Source organism: Phyllostomus discolor, chromosome X, assembly GCF_004126475.2.
Source record: "Phyllostomus discolor isolate MPI-MPIP mPhyDis1 chromosome X, mPhyDis1.pri.v3, whole genome shotgun sequence".
NCBI classification, from domain to species: Eukaryota; Metazoa; Chordata; class Mammalia; order Chiroptera; family Phyllostomidae; genus Phyllostomus; species Phyllostomus discolor.
Window position 1 is genome coordinate 13,272,519 of NC_050198.1, and position 17,510 is coordinate 13,290,028.

Consider the following 17,510-nt stretch of genomic DNA (forward strand, 5'->3'; position numbering starts at 1 on the left):
CCACACTTCACATGAAGTGGTAAAATGATGACAACAGTAGATTTTCATAGTGATAGATCAATGGCAGATATATAAGATGTCAAGAATAATCAGTAAAAGAAGAATAACAAAAGATACACTCACATAAAGTGTAGATAAATAAAACTTGAATTCTAAAAAATTGTTCAAGTACCAATAGGAAGGCAGACAAATTGAACCAGAAAAATTAAAATAGGGAGAACAAACTGAAATAAAAAAAATAAATGGCACACTTAATGTATAAATTATAACATTAAATGAAAATTTTATATATATATATATATATCAATTAAAGGATAGATATTGGCTTAGTATATTTTTTAAAAGCCTAATTATTTTGTGCCCACAGCAAAATCACTTTGAATATGATATAGGCAGATTTCAAGCAAAGGATGGGAAAAGACACATTATGCCATAAACAATCAAAAGAAAGCAAGAAATCATGCCAATGGGTGCCAACTAGACATACTGTGGTGATAATTTCACCACAGTGTACACAAGTGTTGAATCATTACATTAAAACTAATATAACAATATATTATAATAACAAACTATAGAAATGATCCCTGAAAGTATAGTCTTATAATGTTATATTATAAAAGCTGACATATTATATAACTTGAAACTTATATATAACTTAAAACTAATATAATGGTATATATTCATTATACCTCAATTATAAAAAAAAAAACAAAGCAGAAAAAGCAATATAAATATCAGGTAAAACAGAGTTTAGAGCAAAGAAAATTACAACACAGAAAAGAACATCATATAATAGCAAATGCTTAGTGCACCAAGAAGATACGGTAATCCTAAATGTATATTGTACCCAATAAATAGAGCTACAAAAGATGAGAAGCGAAAACTAATACAACAAAAAAAGAAAAAGAGATGAACGTACAATTAATCTGAAAATTTCAAGGCCCTTCTCTCAATACCTGCTAAAACAGTCACACAGATTCAAAAAGGATATTGAATAAGTCAACACCATTAAACAACAGAATCTTATATTTACAGAACACTGCACCCAACAAGAGTGAAATACAAATTATTTTAAGTGCCCATAGAACATATGCCAAGATAGACCATATTCTGGGGCATAAAAGAAAGCTCAACAAATTTAAAATGATTGAAATCCTAAGGGTATTTTTCTGACCACAGTGGAATCAAATAGGAAATCAATAATAGAAACATACAGGAACATCTTAAAAAAATTCTAAACCAAACAATGCACTCTTAAAATCCATGGATCAGAGAAGAAGTATCCAGGGAAAAAATTTAAACAAAAATGACATAAATTTAAAAGAAAATACATCAAAATTTAAAATAGAATACAGAAATAGTAAAATAGCAAATAAAAGAGGGAGAAACACTTTCTAATTCAGTTTATGAAGCTAATATTACCACAATATCAAAATTACACAAAGAAGAACCAAAAAATCATAGACACACAACCCTTGATAGAATACTACCAAACAGCTCAGCAGTATATAAAAAGATATATGCACCACAAACAAGTGGGTTTAATTCTAGGCATACAAGACTGGTCCAGTATTTGAAAACCAATAAAATAATCTATCATATGAACATTCTAAAGAATGAAAGTGACATGAATGTATCAACTAATGAAGCAAAATCTAATTCATATCATGCATAATAAAAACTCTCAGAAATATAAGAATAGGGAGAAGCTTCTTAAATATGATAAATAGCATATACAAAAGATCTACAATATACATTATGCATAATGTTTAAAAACTAAATGCTTTCCCATTAAATTCAGGAAGTACATCAAAGTACATCTATATTCACTACTTTTATTTTTTATTTTTAATATATTTTATTGATTATGCTATTACAGTTGTCCCATTTCCTCCTCTTTATTCCCCTCCTCCCTGCACACCCCCTCCCATCCACATTCCCCCACTTTAGTTTATGTCCATGGGTCATACATATAAGTTCTTTGGCTTCTATATTTCCCATACTATTTTCAATCTCACCCTATTTTCTACCTACCATTTGTGCTACTTATTCTCTGTATCTTTTCCCCCTTTCTCCCCCTCCCACTCCCCCACTGATAACCCTCCATGTGATCTCCATTTCTGTGTTTTTGCTCCTGTTCTAGTTGTTTGCTTAGTTTGTTTTTGCTCTGGTTTTAGGTTTGGTTGTTAATAACTATGAGTTTGTTGTCATTTTATTGTTTATATTTTTTATCTTTTTCTTAGATAAGTTCCCTTAACATTTCATATAATAAGGGCTTGGTGATGATGAACTGCATAAACTTGACCTTATCTGGGAAGCACTTTATCTACCCTTCCATTCTAAATGAGAGCTCTGCTGGATAGAGTAATCTTGGATGTAGATCCTTGCCTTTCATGACTTGGAACACTTCTTTTATGACACTCTCTTGCCTGCAAGGTTTCTTTTGAGAAATCAGCTGACAGTCTTATGGGAACTGCTTTGTAGGTTACTGTCTCCTTTTCTCTTGCTTCTTTTAAGATTCTCTCTTTCTCTTTAATCTTGGATAATGTAACTATGATGTGCCTTGGTGTGTTCCTCCTTGGGTCCAACTTCTTTGGGATTCTCTGAGCTTCCTGGACTTCCTGGAAGTCTATATCCTTTGCCATATTGGGGAAGTTCTCCTTCATTATTTGTTCAAATAAGTTATCAATTTCTTGTTCTTCCTCTTCTCCTTCTGGTACCCCTAAGATTCAGATGTTGGAATGTTTAAAGATGTCCTGGAGGTTCCTAAGCCTCTCCTCATTTTTTTGAATTCTTATTTCTTCATTTTGTTCTGGTTGAATGTTTCTTTCTTCCTTCTGGTCCATACTGTTGATTTGAGTCCATTTCCTTCCCGTCACTGTTAGTTCCCTGTACATTTTCCTTTATTTCACTTAGCATAGCCTTCATTTTTTCATCTAATTTGTGACCATATTCAACCAATTCTGTGAGCGTCCTGAGTACCAGTGTTTTGAACTGCGTATCTGATAGGTTGGCTATCTTGTCATCACTTAGTTGTATTTCTTTTCTGGAGCTTTGATCTGTTCTTTCATTTGGGCCATTTTTCTTTGCTCTGGGCATGCCCGTTATGTAGTAAGGGGTGGAGCCTTTGGTGTTCACCAGGGTGGGGCAACCCACATTGCTGGGTTATGATGATGTGTGTGGGGGAAGGGTCTGAGAGGGAACAATGCCACTTGCTCTGCTCTCTGCTGGTTTTCACTCACTTCTACTAACCACAAACAAATTGGGCCCCTCTGGTGCTGATTCCTGGTTGGGTGGGTTTGTGTGCATTCTAGGACACTGTGATTCTCTCCAACAAAGTCTCCTATGAGGCTGGGAGTTTCTCCTACTGCCGCCCCAACCCCCACAGGTGTTTTCAATCAGAGGTTTTGAGGCTTTATTTGCCTGCACTGAAACTCTGGGTTATATGGTCTGTCTCGCTCCCTAGTTGTTCCTCCCAGTTTATCTGCACTCGAATGTGGGCCCACACAGTCTGCAAGTCACCACCTTGCTTGATCTGCCAGCTGCCACCTCACCACATGTCCTCTCCACCTAGCTGCCCGTCTCTGCCCCTCCTACCGGTCTGGGTGAATGTTTCTTCTTTAACTCTTTGGTTGTCAGACTTCCATACAGTTCTATTTTCTATCAGTTCTGGTTGTTTTTTGTTTTTAAATTTGCTATTGCCCTTCTTTTGGTTGTGTGAGGTGGCACAGTGTGTCTACCTATACCTCCATCTTGGCCAGAAGTCTATATTCACTACTTTTATTGAGAACAGTGCTGAAAAGTGAGCCAGGATGATAAGGTAAGAAAATGAAATAAAAGTCATACCTGAAAGGAAGAAATAAAACTACTGCTATTTGCAGTTGATGTGATGCCTACATAGAAAATCCCAAGAAATATATAAGAATTTCTTAAATCAGTGACATCAGCAAAGTTACAGAATACATGATGAACATACAAGTTCAATTGCATTTCTGTATACTAGCAATGATCATGTGGACACAAATAAAAAATACAATTTCTTTAAAAATTAAATGCTTAGGAGTACTTTTGAGTAAAGATGTAAATTCTCCCCACATTAATATACAGATTTAACATAATTCCTAAGTAAATCCTAACAACATATCTTATAAATATTAACAAGGTCATTTTAAAATTATATGAATAGAGAACGAAAATTTGAAATAGTAGAATAAGGACAGAGGAATCTCTGCATCCAATTTCAAGATGTATTATATGGTTACAATATTCAAGACCATGTGGTATTACCAGACAGAGAAACACATAGATCAATGAAACAGAAAGGGAACCCAGTAATAGTCCCATGCAGCATGGCCAATTTATTTTTGATAAAGCTGCAAAAGCAATTCAATTGCAAAATAACAGTCTCTCCAAAAACTGTGCTAAAGTAATTGGCTATCCATAGGCCAAACATTGAGCCTCAATCTAAACTTCACATCTCGTACAAAAAAATCAACAGAACTGTATCACAGATATAGTTGTAAAACAAAATCTGTAAAACTTATATAAAATAAATAGGACATAAACATTCAGGTCCTAGGGCTGAGCAAAAAGTCAATATGTTTGTCACCAAATGTATAATCCATACAAAGAAAAATTAATAAATTAGACTTCATTAAATTTGAAAACTTTTGCTATGCTAACAGTTTTATTTTCTGTTAAGCTACTGGAACACCAAACTACATACTGGGAAAGATGATTTATAAGTCATATAAACTGACAAAGGATGAGTATCTGTAACTGTGGTGTCAAACTCATTTTCACCAGGGGCCACAACAGCCTCGATGTTGCCTTCAAAGGGCTGAATGTAACTTTAGAACTGTATAAATGTAACTACTCCTTAACTAGGGGCAAGGAGCTCAGCACTGCCATAGGGTAGAAATAAGGTGCCAGGCCGGATTCGGCCCACAGGCCTTGTGTTTGCCACCTGTGATGTATAACTTATAAAAACTCTCATAATAAAAAAATTTTAAAATCTAACTGGAAAATGGTCAAAAGAACTGAAGAGAGATTCCACCAAAGAATATAAACTTACAGCAAATAATCTCATGAAAAGTACTTAACAGCATAGACATTAGGCAAATGCAACCTAAAATCACAATGAACTATATCACTATACACATATTAGAATGTATACAATAAAAAATAGTTGCACTGTAAAAAGGATGCAGTCAAACTCATACACTGCTTGTTGTATTGTAAAATGCAGCCACTCTGAAAATGTTAGGCAGCATCTATAAAAACTAAACATGCAAGTAGCATATGACATGGAAATTGTACTTTGGTATTTTTATCCCAGAGAAATGAAGACTCACATTCACAAGGAAACATGTACTGAAGTGTTTATCACAGCATTTTCTATAAAAGCCAAAAATTGGAAACATCCAGATGTGTTTAAAAATATAAATGATTAAACAAAATGTGGTACATCCATACCATGGAATTCTGCTCAGCAATAAAAACAAAAAACTAAAACTATACTTTCAGGGATAATTTCTATAGTTTGTTAAAAACAAAAAACTATTTATACATTCAACAACCTTGATGACTCTCCAAAAATGATTCTAAGTGAAAAAAAGGCAATCCCAAAGGTCAATAATGATTTTACTTGTAAAATATTCATTAAATGAAAAAAATTATACAAATGAAGAACAGATTAGTAGTTTCAAAAATTCAGGGATGGGTGAAGAGGCAAAGGGTGCTTACCTATAAAAGGGAGACACTAGGGACTCCTGTGGTGAATGACATGTTCTGTGCTTTGACTGTATAAATGTTAATATCCTGGTTGAGATACTGTACTGTAGAGGAATTTAGGTGTAGGGTATCCACAAAGTCTATTTTATTTTTAACAACTGCAAATTAGTGTACAGTTAACAAAAATGGAAATTAAATTAATATTGTTTATGGTGTTGATAAAACTGAAATTGATTGACATGAGGGAACAAAAATAGCTATTAAATAAAACTTATTTCAAAAAAATATTCTCAGGGAAGACATTTGCTTCTTATAATAGTCAAACAGCCCAAAATCCTGCTGAGAAAAACTGTGAAAGCTGGAAATACATGAAAGACATCTCTTCAAGGTATCACAAAATCAAAGGAAGCAAGAATGGAGAGAACACGCTATCTCAGACCATCAGAGATATCAGACCATTGATGAAATTCAGGAAAATATGACAGGGAAGCTGATGGCAGTTGGGAGAAATGTGTGAAGTCCCAAGGTGCCTACTTTGAAGGAGACTGAGGCCTCATTGTCCTATGTACAATGTTTCTTGTATCTTGTATCTTCTTCAATAAATGTCTCATATTTTTTCATAGCACATGACTGGATACTTTCTGGACAGGCCTCATATGTATACCCTTTTATATGAAACTTCTTATACACTATTTCTGAAACTTTTCTTCTGTGATTTTTATTACCATTTTATTTCTTTACTCCAGTATAGATTCATTCTCAATGCCAGTCCTGCTTCATGTTCCTATTGTCAAATATATTACATTTACATTTGTTACATGGCCAAAATACAGTTTTATAGATAACATTTTGTGCAATTGTCTTTTAAGTCACTTATGATAAAAAAAGGACCATCAACACTTAGTTATATTTTTCATTATTATTACCCTGGCTAGTGTGGCTCAGTGGGTTTGGTGTTATCCCTCAAAGCAAAAGGTCTCTGGTTCGATTCCCCATCAAGGCATATATGCTTTGGTTGCAGGCAAGGTCTCAGGTTGGTGGTGCGCTAGAGGCAACTGATAAATGTTTCTTTCTCACACTGATGTTTCTGGCCCTATTTTTCACTGTCCCTTTTCCTGTCTCTAAAAATAAATAAATAAAATCTGTAAAAAAAATACTAGACATGTTAAATAATAAAAGGTAGGAAACTGGAGACTGATACCCCCGCAGGGCTTCTTCTTATTTATTTTATTGTTTGATGACAAGGCTGAACAAATTATATGAATTCTGTTTCTACTTCAGTGTGGATCTTTTGATATCCTTATTCACATTTCTCTCATCTTACTATCTTTTACCCTGGCTTCTTAGGGGTCCTCCCCTGCTCAGAATAAGACACTAATTGTTCAAATATTATATATATAAGCATCAGAACCAAAAAGATATTATTTGTGACTTGGAAACTGCTTTTATGGTTCTGGGTTTAAAATTATATCTTATTTCAACACCGGAAAAAATCTACATTTTTATGATTCTCTATGGATGCTGTTGAGAAGGTAGCCATCGTTTAATTCATTGTTCATTGGTTAGCAATTTATATTTATTTCTCAGAAGTTTTAGGTGGACATACATTTGTTCACTTCCTGATACTATTATTTATGTTTGATATAGATGTCATATGTAATGTTTGCTAATAAAATATTTTAAAAACTTCAATAATTCTTATGTCAATCCAAATCATTCCATTTGTGTCAATAAAAGGATGATTTATTTGACTGGCACTATCGACAAAGCAAAGCAAAAGCAAAAAAAAATGTTTGATAGGAAAAATAACAAAAGTCCCAAATCAAAAATGTTATTTTATATTTAATTTGTAAATACATCTTCACATTTGTTAAACAAATTAAAAGAAATTAAAGGGCATTCCCAAGAAAAATATCAAAATTGTTTTTTATTGGTAATCTGGCATTACTTGTGACTTGGATGAGAAATTGAATGAGAACAGGTAGAATCCCTTGATAGAGAATAATGAAGTGGTATTTGTATTGCCTATTGAAAAATGTTTTCTATCTAGAGCAATTATATAACTTACAATATCATTACGCTCTGGGAAAACATAATCCATATTAGAAGTGATTTATATAAATACAGTAAATATCAGAACCAATCAGTAATTAACAATATATAGAACATAAAAAAGATGAGAGGATATGCATAAGAACATTTTAGGCTTAATATATAATAGTTTTGGCATTTCAAATGATTGTATAATAATAGATTAACAAATGGACTTAGCAATTGTATCTAAGTATATACACCAACTAAGTATAAATTGGCAATTCCTCTATTAATTTTTTGATTTTGCTTAATACTTAGTATAAGTGAAATACATAAGAAAATTTTTGTCTTGATATCAGCTTATTGAAAATTATAGTGTTTTTATAGTAATTTCACATTTCTGCTAGTTTTAAATTTATCTACAGTTTTACACTAAATTTACTTTCTAGAATTGCATCTAACAGAGTTACTCATACATGTACATTAAAGTATGGGTAGAAAAAAGGCAAAGCTGCTCTTAATAAATTATGATTAGTCTGTACCATGAATACTAGGCAGTTTTTGCAACCACTCAGATAGAGCTATATATACTTATAGAAGAAAGTCTCAAGACATAGTGCTAAAAAAAGAAAGCAAATGACAAATTATTTTCAGATATGTGCAAAATTTACATATTATTTATGCAAATACATATTTATGTTTGTATCTGTCAATATATCACTTCATTGGTAATTATGGTTACTTCTGAGAGGGAATACGGGTATGCATTTCTCAAGAATTTTTCACTCAACACATAATGTGTAATCAATACATAATAAATCACAGAAATAGAAACAAGATGGCATATTTTTGCCTTTTCCACCCTTTTTTGAGTTAGTACACAACAAGATAAGGAGTTATGCTTAGAAACAAAACAATTAGACAATAGTTCCATTGGCATTGAATGTCAAGTGTATTATAAAGTTTATCTTATATTCAGTGGCTTTTGTTACCATATCAGAGAACTAGTGATAACAATGATTAGGGTTATAGTGACTCTCAAAGTTTATATGATAAACTTATAGAAACAAATACAACCTTGTCATGTGGAGTTTTTATGCCACAGCTTTCCTCAGAAAGAATGTGTGTGTTGTACTGTATGGTATTCATCAATCTTGCTAAATATTTTAGCTTATTACTTCTAATGCATTATCCACAGATTGATTTTAGATATTCTGGAAATATAAACACATAGTCTGTGAATAATGGTGGTTGCATTTCTTCCATTCCAGTTTAAGGTCTTTTAAATCTTTTCTTGCATTACCCTGGCTAGTACTACCCTAAAATGTTTGATAGAACTAGTGACAGTAGAAATCCTTGTATCTTTGATTTCAGGAGGGGGTTTTCCAGTATTTCATTACTAAGTATGATGTTATCTTCATTGTTCTGTTGTTATTTTTTAAAGATTTCATTTATTTATTTTTAGAGAGGGAAGGGAGGGAGAGAGAGAGAGAGAGAGAGAGAGAGAGAGAGGGAGGGACATCATCAGTGTGCTGTTGCTGGGGGCCATGACCTACAACCCAGGCATGTACCCTGACTGGGAATTGAACCTGCAACACTTTGGTCCACAGCCCGCGCTCAATCCACTGAGCTATGCCAGCCAGGGCTGATCTGTTGTTATTTTTAAAAATATACAGTGAGTGGAAGATCATGTCAAATTGTTTTTTTAAATCAATTGTATAGTTCAAGACTTTCTTCTGTTGTTTTCTTAAAGTGGCTTGATTTCAAAATAATATTCCAACAAACTGTGGCCAGGTGGCTCAGTTGGTTGGGATGTTGTCCTGTACACCAAAAAACTGTGCATTCAATTCCTGGTCAGGGCACATACCTAGGTTGTGGGTTTGATCCTTGGTTGGGGTGCCTATGGAAGGCAACCAATCAATGTTTCTCTCTCAGGAATTCAGTCACTAGGACATGGAAATCATTTGTAAAAATAATTCTTATTGTAGAAACACTTTAGTAATTATAGGACTATTGACATCTTCTAAGGTTTTAAAAAAGTTTATATCACTTCATATAATTTCAGATTTATTACTTTACATTTTATACTATTATGTATTTGTCTCCAGGATTTGTAGCTATGATCCTTTCTGCATTTATAGCATTGAAAATGTGTGGTTTTTTAATCTCTTGGTAAGTCTTTCAAGGAAAAAAATTATTCCAGTTTTATTGAGAGATAATTGACAAAAGTGTACAATGTGATGATGTGATATATGAGGTCTGTCCAGAAGGTATTCAATCATGTAATATGAAGAATGGAGACATTTATTGAAGAAGATACAAGATACAAGAAACATTGTACATAGGACAATGACACCTCAGTCCCCTTCCTTCAAGTAGGCACCTTAGGACCTCACACAGTACACATGCTTACTCAACAGCATCTACTGCCCCACTGACTAGTGCAGGGAAGTCATCATTATTCACCCATGTGCATTCCAGTCCACTTTCCTTGGCTGCCAGGTTACATTGATGTCACCCAAACTGTTCTCATTATATTAACAATGACTGGAGTTTTTCTGGACAGACCCCTTATGAGTTCTCTCTTCCTCTAGCTTCTTCAACAGAAGTAAGATTATATAAGACAATTATTACATTATATAACGATGTATTGTTGGTTGTTTCACATGTATAAACATAATGTGTGTAATAATAATAGCATAAAGTGAAAGAGCTAAAAATGTTCCATATTTTAATGTAAACCTGAAGTAGATTCTAGTAAGTTAAGATTTTTATTGTAAACCATAGAGAGAAAACAATAAGATAATAACCCCAATGTATGGTTAAAATTGTTTAAGAAATGTAAATATTATATGAAAGTTTTAATACAATTATTAAATGAGGAACACAGGGAAAAATAGACATGAGGCATATAGATAAAAATGTAGACATAAATCCAACTATACCAAAAATAATATTAAATGTGAGTAGATTAAGCAATCTAAGCAAAGAAAAACATTATCAGACCAAATGAGAAAATAAGATACAAACAGGGAAAAAAGGGGAAGGGTCTATTCAAGGAACATGTACAAAGGACCCATGGTAATGGGCAATGGGGTAGGGATTAAATGAGGGAGTAGGGATGGGGCCAGGGCAGGGGAGAGCAATGGGGGAAAATTGGGACAACTGTAATTCAACAACAATAAAAAAAGAAAATAAGATACAAATATATGTGAAATAAGAAAATAAGATACAACTATATAATATAATTCAATCAGAATGATCTAAACTATATTATTACACATATGTTATTTTTATTTGTTTGTGTTCATTATTTTACTTTAAATTTTGTCAAAACTGTAAGAATAATGTACATGAGGGGGGAATCCAAAAAAACAAAAAACAAAACAAAACAAAATGGAATTATCTTCAGGAGGACAAGGCCCTTGTAGTACAGGCTTCCCCTGTTAGGTGAACATTCTAGGAACCCATCTGTATCAGTGTACCAGCTGGCATTATGGTGAGAGGCTGCATTTGGCTTCAGTTAATTTTTTTTGAAGACTCTTTCAGCATGTTTACCCCTTTCATGATGAGTGATTTACAAGTGCACCTGCCCACACCACACTGAGTGTTCAGCAGTTTTTGATCAAAAATGGCATGACCCCCATACCCCACCCTCTCTATTCACCTAATTTTGCCCCAAGCAACATTTTTTTTTGGTTCCACGAGTGAAATGTCCTCAAAGGGAAACATTTTGCCAATATAGAAGAAGTGAAACAATAGACAGCAGAAACACTAAAAGGAATCAAAATTGATAAATTCAAAAACTGTTTTGAGCAGTAGAAAAAAACATCTTGATAGGGTGTTGCATTAAATAGTGCTTTGAAGGTGACTAAAGTTTAAACATGTAAAAAAATACACAATTTTTTATAAATAATTTCTGGATTTTTTTGGAACCCCCTGTACTATCTACATGAGACACACATTAGATTTAAAGTTACAAATGTTGAAAGTAAAAGAATGGAAAAGCATACCATACAAAGACCAGCCATAAGAGAGCTGGAGTGGATATATTAATATGAGACAAAATAAGACGACATTGTTACTACATATTTACTATGATAAGAGGGTAAATTGATCAGAAAGATATAAAAATTATAAACAGACATGCCCCTAACCACTGGCACCAAAATAGTTCAAACAAACAAACAAAAAAAAAGGCTTGCTCTTGCTGGTGTTGCTCAGTGGATTGAGTGTGGGCCTGCGAACCGAAGGGTCACCAGTTTGATTCACAGTCAGGGCACATGCTTGGGTTTTTGGCCAGGCCCCCAGTAGGGGATGCATGAGAGTCAACCACACATTGATGTTTCTCTCCCTCTCCTTCCCTTCGCCTCTCTCTAAAAATAAATAAATAAAAATATTTTAAAAAAAGGTAGAATTGAGAGGAAGAACAGACATTTCAACCATAATATTTGGAGATGGAGATTTTAATACCTCACTTTCAACAATAGATAAAAACAATTAGGCAAAAGATCAGCAAGTATATAGAAGATATGAAGAACACTATAAGGATCTAAACCTAAGAGACAACCACAGAATACTGCTTTCAATAAACAGAATACACATCTTTTGCCTGCATACATGGAACATTTCCAGTGAAGACCATATCCTAGGCTACAAAACAAGCTCCAATAGCTTTCAAAGGACTGAAATAAAACAAAATATTTTCGTTGATACAATAACTAAAACCAAATGGCTATGTTCATTACCTTGATTATGGTGATTGTTTCACAGGTATCAGCATATGGTCAAAACCATCAAACTGCATACAACAAATGTATGCAGGTTTTTGTATATCAATTGTACATCAACAAAGCTGTTACAATAAACCAAATGAATGACATTTAGGAAATTTAATTATAAGTGGAAATTAAACCACTCTACACCCCATAAACATTTTGTCAAAGAAGAATTCAAATGGGAAATTAGAAATTTAAAAATACAACTAATTTTAAGCAAAAATGTTATATTTTATATGTACAATATATGACTTGCAAAATTCACTGAAATATACGCTCAAGATTTGTATATTTTAGTGAATATTAAAATTACTACACTTAAGAATATTAACAAATAATGAATGACAATCAATATCTAGTTTTTAATAAAAAATTTTAAATAAATTGTGTGACAAAAAGACCACAGAGAAAACAAGCACAGGTGATATGGAGAATGTTCCTGCTGTGAAACTGCATTTACTTAAATTCGTTTTCTTAACGCTAACTGGACCAAGATAAGTAAAATTCTGTTAGCCAACGTCTAGAGGACAAGTAAACATAATACAAGAAAGTATAGGTAACATTTTAGGCTGTTGTAGCTTAAAAATTACCACAAAACTTATCTTCTATAATAAATTCTATGTACTTGTTTGCCTTTGACTTCATTAGTGGGATTTTGTACCTCTACCACACAACCCATACCTGGCACTTGTTGGAGACTAGGGATCCATTTGGGCAAGCAATAAAAAATTAACTGCAGCACATTGAGCAAATAAGGACAGGAAAGATCCAGTTTGGAATGATTATTTGCCTTAAAAGAAAACATTTATCTTATTGATATACAGTTTGAACTAATACAGTATGACCAGGGGTGTCCAACACATGGCCTATGGGTTGTGTACACCCCAGGAGGGCTATGAATGTGGCCCAACACAAAATCTTAAATTTACCTAAAACCTTTTTTTTTTTTTGCTCACTTTTTGTTAGTGTTTGTGTATTGAATGTGTGGCCCAAGACAATTCTTCTTCCAATGTGGCCCAGAGACATCAAAAGGTTAGGCACCCCTGGAGGCAGAAAAACAACTATAAAAACTTGTTGCAAAAAAGTGTATTTATGTAGCTGTCTGCTTTCAGTAATGATTGAGCATCTCTATCAACCCAATTATTCTGCTGAGAAAAACTGGAAAAGCTGGAAGATTAAAAATATTATTCAATGGCACCACAAACCCAAGCAGACAAGCATTTGAAAAGACAGGATCTCACTAAAAAGAAAAACCCAAGTGATGAAACCCAAATTTGGTATCTTTTCTCCCTTCAAGGTACATGTTTATTCAAAGTGGGTGAATGAGAACCTAAGATGCTAAGCAAAAAGTTATAGTTTAAAAACTAAGCAACTGAATAGTAGTCTCACCAGCTCAGTGGACAGGCACTAGAGCTGAAGGTGCACCAAACAGAAAGGCTCTGGAAGACCAATACCCAGGGGTTCATTTGGCATCCCTGAGAGGCTGTGCCCTAAATGTTGACATGAACCATAAATAGGAAAACCCTCACAAAACCTGAGATACAGCTTCAAAAAAACATTCCAATTGCCATGAGATGAACTGCCCACATGCTAGCTGCCTCTCAGAAACAAAAACCAATGCTCATTAGAGAAAGAAAAAATCATTCAGAACCTCCAATAACTTCAAAAATATTTGATACAGAAAATCCAGCATGCAATGAAAAATAACTATCCATGCAAAAGTGCAAATGGTAAGAAAAGAATTAGCATCATACCTGTGACCCATTTTTTTTCCATTTACAGGGAATACCTGAGAAAGAACAGGTGATACCTTTAGTATGCCCATACAGGTCAGAACGACAGTGAGATACCACTGCACACACATTAAAAGGACTACACTTAATAACACCGACAATCACAAGTCCTGGCAAATGTAAAGCAACTAGGACTCTAGCCTATTGTTAGAATGCAAAATGGTAGAGTCACATTGCAAAATATTTTGACACATTTTAAAACAACTCTAAATACATCCCTCATATAATCCAGTCATTCCATTCCTTGTAGCTTAAGCAATAAAGGTGAAATTATCTGTTCTTACAAAGACTCATACAAAAATTTCCACAGCATGGAAAAATGGGGAGTGCTTGACTGGATTAGGAGGGGGAAATCCAAATGTGCACAGGGAAATCTAGGGACAGGGGTGAATGTCTTCATTGTACTCATTGTGGTGATGGTTTCACAAACACAAGCATGCACACACAAATGCACACAGATATATCAAAATATAGATTGCTTATTTTTCATTTATGCTGTTTATTGTAAATCAAAAGTTCAATTAATTTCTTAAAAATTGTGTGGGATGCAGCCCTGGCTGGCATAGCTCAGTGGATTGAGCGCGGGCTGGGAACCAAAGTGTCCCAGGTTCGATTCCCAGCCAGGGTATATTCTTGGGTTGCAGGCCATAACCCCCAGCAACCGCACATTGATGTTTCTCTCTCTCTCTCTATCTCCCTCCCTTCCCTCTCTAAAAAATAAATAAATAAAATATTAAAAAAAAGAATCTCTAAAAAAAAAATTGTGTGGGATGCATCAAAATATGTGTCTAAAGGAGAGCTTAGAACGTTCATGCAAAAGGTGAAATCCTAAAAATTTATGATTTGAAAATACACTTCACAAAAGTAGAATATAAAGTAGGAATGTAAACTAAATTTCTGAACATGAAAAATTAACATTTTTATTAAAAATGACAAATCCAAGACTTTGTTTGTTTGTTTGTTTAAGGATAAAAACATGATAAATCCTGGCAAGACTGATCAAGGGAATAAAAAGAAGACACACACTATCAATAGTAGCAGAATTATAAAGGGTATCATAATTAGGATCCTGGGGATGCATACATTAGGTTATAAAGAAATACATGGCAATGCATTTGAAATTTATGAGGTGATAATGTTTTTAAATAACCAAATGGTTAAACTCAAAAAATCTCAAGGATGTTGCATCCATTCAATAAACTGCATCTGTATAGAAAAACCTTCTTACAACTGAACTCCATATACTGATGCCTGAAATCCTGAAGCTTCCCATGTAATTGAGAAATAAATACACAAGTCTTGAATGACCTCCTCCACAAGAAACTGTAAATCTGTTACCAAAAGTGTTTTATGAGATCCTTGTTAACCTGGTACAAAACTGATAATATCATTATACAAAGGAAAAATCAAAGGTTTTTTTATGTCTCATGGCAAACACTAAAAAATAAATTAAGTGTAAACCTTGTGTTGGACAAACAGAGTCCAAAGATAATTCAACTATATAATAAACCAGGAGCAATTTGGGTTGAATACAAGAATGGGTTCTTGTTTAATATCTTCAAATCAAACAACATTGACAAACAAAGGAAGAAAATCATGTCACTATGACAGTACACACAGAAAAAGTATTTGATATAATTAACCACCTACCTGTGATTAAAAAAAAACATACAAAACTGTACTATATATAATTAGTGGTGCAATATTGCAAAACTTCCTTGAGATAAAAATAAAGACAATGACATCTACTATTATCACTTCTAATCAATATTTTAGAGAAAATTTAGTGAGGGCAATAATGCAAGAAAAAGAAGAAAAAACAAGCATAAAGATTTGAAATTATGAAATAAACCCATCTTTATTCATAAATCACATAGTTATGTTTTCAGACTATCTAAAAGCAACCTATATGTAATGTATTTGAATTAATAATTTATCAATATTGGTAGATATCACACAGTTAAACATAAAGGCATTTTTCTGAGAATAGCAGTTCTTAATAAGCTTTTCATATACATCATAAGAAATGGCACTAAAGCTCCACAGAACAGGAACACATATTTTAAGGCCTTTTCTACATACTTTGTGATAAATTTTGAATATTGTCATTTCTTTCTGCCATCATGCTAATAGAGACCCCAAAACATAAACTTTACAATACCCTTGACATTTAATGAAAGCAGAAAAGTAAAAAGAGCATTGTTTGTGACAATTTTACCTATGGTCCCTAGTTTAATGATCTCATAACAAATTAGGTGTCAGCTTTTTAAAAGTGGATCATAATTAAATTAAATTGTTTTTCTCCACAAAACTTTTTCTTTTTTAAAATATTTTGTTCATTTGTTTGTTTGTTTGTTTGTTTTTAGGCGAGATAAAGAGGGAAAGAAAACATTGATGTGAGAGAGAAACATCCATTGGTTTCCTCTTCTACTCGCTCTGACCAGAGGCCAAACCCACAACTTAGGCATGTGCCCACACCAGGAATGGAACTGGTAACATCTTGTTTTGAGGGATGATGCCAAACAAAGTCACACTGGTGAAGGCCAAAACTTTTTATGTTTTTATTTCTAATTCACATTTTCAACATGACTTATTACCTATTCTGTATTACCATAAAAGGGAAAAAACATAAAGTGTAGAGGTTCAAACAACAATCACTAGTGAAATACCATCAAGTAACTATTTTAATTTTACTACTTGTAAATTCAGCATAGGCTCATTGAAAAATTTTCAAAACATGCCCACATACAGTACCTCTCACAATTCATGTGAATATCAATAAAGTGAGTGCAAAAAGAGATATATATGTAAATATTCATTTATATACTTCTATACTTTTAATTTGTTTTGTTTTTATTAGCAATATGGATATATCAGCTATAAGCATATAAGATCAACCTGCTTGGTTATATAGCTACATAATATCCATGGAATGAACACAATATAATTTATTTAAAAATAGCTCCTTTGCCAATTGTGTAATCATATGTTTATGCTCAATTTTGAGTAGCTGCATTGTATACAATCCTAAAAGTCAAATTAGTTTTTTAAATAGTATGTAAAAAAGAATTTGCAAAAAATGCTTAATTAATTTCCAAAAGACCAGTACCATTTGATAATCCCTCAATAATCTGGTATCAAGACAAAGAGAATCTTGTTATTTATTTAATTT

General features: G+C 33.2%; 1 pseudogene; it reads right to left on the reverse strand.

Annotated features, from left to right (window-relative positions):
- Nucleotides 1-485: 485 nt before the first annotated feature.
- On the reverse strand, nucleotides 486-600 carry LOC114505766 (annotated as a pseudogene).
- Between the last annotated feature and the right edge of the window lie 16,910 nt (nucleotides 601-17,510).